Below are 6,000 nucleotides of genomic sequence, written 5' to 3' on the forward strand. Positions count from 1 at the left end.
CAATACAGGGCAGGAGAGGAACTAACAAATACTAAAGAGTTATGTAAGCTCCGGGGTCCTGCAGACCCAAGGACTGAGTTACTTACTTTGAGGGCAAGAGAGGAAGAGAGAAAGGGGTTCTGGGAGCTGTGGTTTTCTAAGATTGACCACCACAAATCGGTCCTATATTTATAAGAATCCAGGCTTTACACAAAGATACATATGATTCAAGTTTTAGGAACCAGAAAGCCTCTCTGAACATTATTTAAAATATTGAAAATTGAGGTAAAGAGAGAAATTTGGAAAATAATATGTTATGGTAGAATATGTAGCCATGTTTTCAAGGAATATTTATTGCGATCAAGAAACATACGAGACAAAATTGGAGGAGGGCCCTGAGTGGCTCGTCATGTCTAGCTGAGTGTGACGCTCACAGGGGAAATCCGAACACCTGGCAGGGAGCAGAGGCCAGGGAGGTCTGGGGACTTACGGAATATTCAGCGTAATCCCCTAAAACACAGAGCCGTGGGCCTTACTGGCTCAAGATGCTTAAGCACAAACTCTTACCATTTAAAGGCTGATCACTAAGTGATCCGATGCAGGTGCATCCCTGGAAGCCAGTCTTAAAAATAAAAATAAAATTTACAAAAAAATAGATCAGAGACACCTTCAGTTTCACTTTGTGGGGGAGATGGACGTAGAGAATTATTCCAGACAAGTCAGTAAACAAGGTAACAAAAATTCATTACAGAAATGGTAACAGGAATTCTGGGGGGTGAGACAGAGACCTTGATCTTGGACAGAGTAGGGTGAGAGCCTCCAGAAAAAACAAAGCAAGATAATCCACTGTGGGATTTGCTTTGGCCTGCTGGGGGCCCAGCTTGTTTTTCTAACTTTACCCAGGTGCTGCTTTTCTTCCTCTAGCCCTAAACAAATGATTTGCAACCTGGGCAATGTAGTAAGCAAAGCCCAAAACAACATAGTAAAAACAGGAAGGATTCCATCTTGAAAATAAGATTGCATTTTAAAACCCAGTTAGTTGAAAAGTAAGGTTCTTAACTATTTAACAAACAGACAATAACTCAGCCTACCTTGGGAGCAAAGCAGGCAGTCTTGAGTGATAGGCTCCCAGACCAGGAAGCTGCTATCCTAGGAGGAAATCAGAGCAGTAAAATTCTTGTAAATAACCAGAAAGACTAATAAGAAACTCAATGTCCCTTCAAAAATAAATATTTTGGGACCACTTAGCAGGTGTACATCCCTAGTCCTTTGTCTCTCAACCGCCTGTAAAACCCCTAGACAACGCACCACCCTGAGCCAGGAGCTCTGTCCTCTCACTATCTCTCTAAATAAAAGCCTCTGCCTTGCTCTCCTACCTTGAGTGTTTGTGAAGTTCATTCTTTGACTCTGTGAACAAGAACCCCAGCATCAAGGGGAGGAGGAGGGACAAGAATCCAGAGGTGCTACCATGTAAAATGTTCAGTTTTCAACAGCAAAACTAGAAGACTTGCAAAGAAACAGGAAAATTGTTACCTATATACAGGTCAATAGAACCAGTCAATAGAAAAACCAATCAATAGAAACTGCTGCTCAGGGGGTCCAGATGTTGGACTCCGCAGACAAAGACACCAGAGCAACTATTGTAATTAAAAAAAATAAAAGTATGATGGTGCATCAAAGAGAGAATGTAGAGATAGAAATCATATAAAAAGAACCTAACAGAAGTTCCAGAGTTGAAAAGTATATAGTCATTAAAATAAAAAATTTACTAGAGGGAATCAATAGCTGATTTGAGCTGGCCAAAGAAATAATAAGCATACTTGAGAATATGACAATAGAGGTGATCCCATCTGAAAAACAGAGACAAGTGGGTTTTTTTTACATTGAAAAAGACTCAGAGAAGAGAAAAAGGGCATAAGATATTTGAAGAAGTAGCCAAAAACACCCCAAATTTGATTTAAAGAAAATATTCATCTACACGCCCAAGTTCAATAAACTCCCAGTAAGATAAACTAAAAAAATCCACACCTAGACAAATCATACTGGAACTGTTCAAAGAGAAAATCTTCATGGCAGCAAGAGAAAAATGACTCACCAATTCAGGGAGCCACAATCAGATTACATCTTGTTCAGTGGCGTCTAGAAAGGAGTGGGATGACATACTCAAGGCGCTAAAAGGAAAAAAAAGTCATTAACTATTCTGTATTCAATACATCTACTGTTCAAAAATGAATATGTAATAAAGACATTCCCAGATAAACAAAGAATGACAGAATTCACTGCTAGAAGATCTTCCTTACAAGAAATATTTAAAAAGTCTTTCAGGCTGAAAAGAAATTATATCAGACAGTGACTTGAATCCATATGAAGAAACAAAGGGCACTGGTAAAGATAATTACATAGGGAAATGTAGATGATGTACAAATATTTCTTTTTTCTTAACTCATTTAAAATATATTTGCATAAAAATAATTTTAATTCTATATTTATTTTTCAATTTCAACATGTGTATGTAATATCAGTGGTAATAATAGCACAAAGGGAGTGAAGGAAATGGAGCTTCATTGAAAGAAAATATCTGTTTTACTGAAATTGTTTTTATTGATCTGAAGTTGGTTGTGATAAAGTATGATTCAAAATTTAATCCCCTGAAGAATCCTAACTAAATTGTAGTGAAAATAACAATGATAAGAAAGGAATTAAATGGTGAAATAGAAAGTATCTACTTATGGCCAAAATGAAAATACAATAAAAAAGCAACAGAGGAAATAAGAGGATAGGAGACATAAAAATTAAAGAGCAAAATGGCAGATGTAAATGCAATGAATCCAATGATTACATTAAGTGTGAATGGATTGAGCACTCCAGGTTGGAGATCTTCAGATTAAATAAAATTTAAGATCTAAGACATACAGTTTTGATCAAAGACACACATAGGTTTAAAGAAAAAGAGTCAAAATGAAACTTATGGCATATCAAAATTTACAGGATGCAGGCTAACTCAATGCTTACAAGGAATTTTATAGCATTAAATGACTATACTAGGAAAGTAGAACAATCTAAATTAATGTCCTAAATTTCCACTTTTAAAAACTAGAAAGCTAGAAAAAAGAGAAAACTAAACCTGAAACAAGCAGAAGGAAGGAAATGATAAAAATTAGAGAGGAAGTCAATTATATAGACAAAAGAAAAACAATGAGTCTCAATGAATTGGCAGTTGATTCTTTGAAAAGATAACAGTGTTGCTAAACATTTAGGTGGACTAACTGATCAAGAAACAAAAATTAGGAAAACTGTGAAAGAGAGAAGAGACATCATTGTTATGTTTACAGAAATGAAAAGGGAATTGTTATAATTATAAATTATTATAAGAGAATACTGTCAATCATTTTATGCCAACAAATTAGACAATTCAGATGAAATGAATAAATTCCTATAAAGACACAATTAACAAAACAACTCAAAAAGTAGAAAATGTGAGATCTCTAACAAGTTAAAAAATTGAATTTGTAATATAAAATCTTCTCTGAGTTAAAAGTAGTCTTTCCAGATGGGCAGTTTATTACTGGTCCTCTTTTAGGAACTAGCTTGGCTTAATTGATCGTCCTCATTATGGCTTTCCTTCCCTTTTCACTGATACCTATTTGTACTTTCCTCTTCTTTCCTTTGGATTACTGTTTTCTTAGGGTCTTTGTTTTGAAAACTGAGTTCAGTAATTGTCAACATTTCTTCTTTTCTTATGGACACACTTGAAGTTAAATTTTCCTCTAATCGCCACTTCAGCAGCACCAATTAGGTCCTGATACACAGTCATTCTTTATCATTTGCTCATAAATATTTCATTATTTCCATTGTGATGTCCCTACACCTTGAATTATTCAGCAATGCATTTCTTTCATTTCCAAGAGTGGCTTTTTGGCTTTTTATCATTAATTTTTTTTGGACAGCTGTTATTCTATTACCTTATCTATATGAAATAGACTACTTGGTACTCACTGCACTTGGTTTTGCTACTTAGTGTCTTCCAACTTTGCTAAAATTTCATGTAGTTTTTAATTGATTGCAGGGTTCTAGATTGCTCATTAATTCAAGCTTGTTAATTATGCTACTCAAATGTTCTTTACCCTTACTAATTTTTGTTTTATTGGCTTATTCATTATTGGAATTTCCCTTCATACATGTGGATATATAATTTTTTGTTGTAATTCTGTAATACATTTTTACTTTATTAATTTTCAATTTGACTAGCATAAGGCAAGTTGAATATTGTTCCTATGTTTAAGACTCTTATTTATTTTTCCTCATCTGTGACCTGATTTTTCATGTCCCTTGCGTATTTTAATATGGGTTTGGTTGGATTTTTTCATATCAATTTATAGAAGTGATTAAGAAAACTAATTAATTTTCTATTATGTAAGATGCAAATGTTTTTCCCTAATATGTCATTTCTCCTTTGGTCTTGTCACATACATTGAATAAAGTATAGAATCAGCTTGTCAAGTTTCATGCAAAAAAGAAGCTAGTTGGAATATTTATTGTGATTTCATTATAAGTCTTCCAATCTATGCACAAAGAACAACTTTTAATTTTTTTAAATAAAATGAACAGAGACAAATTATAAGTGAAAGACTGAAAGTTAGAAACATTAAAAGCAAACATATAATATAGAAAATTGCTTCTTATTTGGAAAGACTAATAAAACTGATACATCAGGATATACTGTAATAAAAAGAAAAAACAGCCCAAAATAAGGAGAACTAAAGAAAAGGTAATAAACCACTCCCTGCCAAACAGAGACAAATTAAACAAAATAGGCAACCCCTAGAAAAATGCACCCTACCACAACTGACATAGGGTTTATCCTGTGTAATAGCATATGGGTAATACTACAAAAGTCTTCTATCTAGATTTATTAGCCTTCCACTGGAAACATGCAGGTCTGAGTGGCTTCACTCACAAGTGTTATCAAACACTTATGGGGAAAAAAATAACACGAATCTCACACTTTTTCAGAACATAAAAGGAATTATACTTCCCAAATAATTTTATGAGGCAGCAAAATCTATATAGCAAAACATTTCAAGGCCAAATCGGGGAGGATAATTAAAGAACAATTTCATTTATGTACATAATAAATATTCAATAAAATGTTATAAATTTAGATCTACCAATATATAAGAAAGGATAATAAATCGTGGCTGAGTTGGTTTTATCCCAGAATCACAAGGTTGCTCTTACATTAGAAAAGCAATGTATTTCACCACCATTGATTGTATCAATAGTTTCAAAGGAAGTGTTAGAAAACATACCTAATGAAGAAATTTTGAAAGCTTTCCTTTTGGTGAAAGGAGCAAGATAAGGATTCTTGGTTATACTGGACGTTCCAACCAGTGTAATAGTCTAGAAAAAAGAAACAGAGGATCAGAAAGGACAGCCGAACCTTCCATCACCTCCCAATGATAGAACTGTCACACAGAAAATACAGAGGAGCTAAAGATTCTAGTGAGTAGATGTACTGGTACAGAAAAAGTGTGAATATCACTTATATTTCTATTTGCCAACCATGAAAAGTTAGAAAATGTAATTCATACTAACCTTCACGTATGCAAATAATAACCATTTAGAAGGTAAACTGGAAGAGAATATAATGCAAAATTCTCTTTTGCCGTATAAGAAGTAAAACAAATTGATAGGCATTATCTTAACAAAAAATAGTGCAAAACTTAAAGGAGGAAAGCGAGTAGCAAAAAACTGAAAGACACGAAGGTTGATTTGAACAAATGTAAGTACATATTAAGTTGTTTAATAGGAAGACAAAATCAGAAAGATGTCGATATTTTCTAAGTAAATGTTTACATTTAATGTGATCTACATATAATGTAATATAATATAAATAGTATAACAACATAATCCATATTATAATTACACATACATTTATATTATATATACTTTGTGAGTGTATGTGGAGTTAGACAAGTTCATTATAAAGTTTGCCTGCAACTTTATATGCAAGTGAATACA

The sequence above is a fragment of the Manis javanica genome, chromosome 18 (genome assembly GCF_040802235.1).
Source record: "Manis javanica isolate MJ-LG chromosome 18, MJ_LKY, whole genome shotgun sequence".
NCBI lineage: Eukaryota > Metazoa > Chordata > Mammalia > Pholidota > Manidae > Manis > Manis javanica.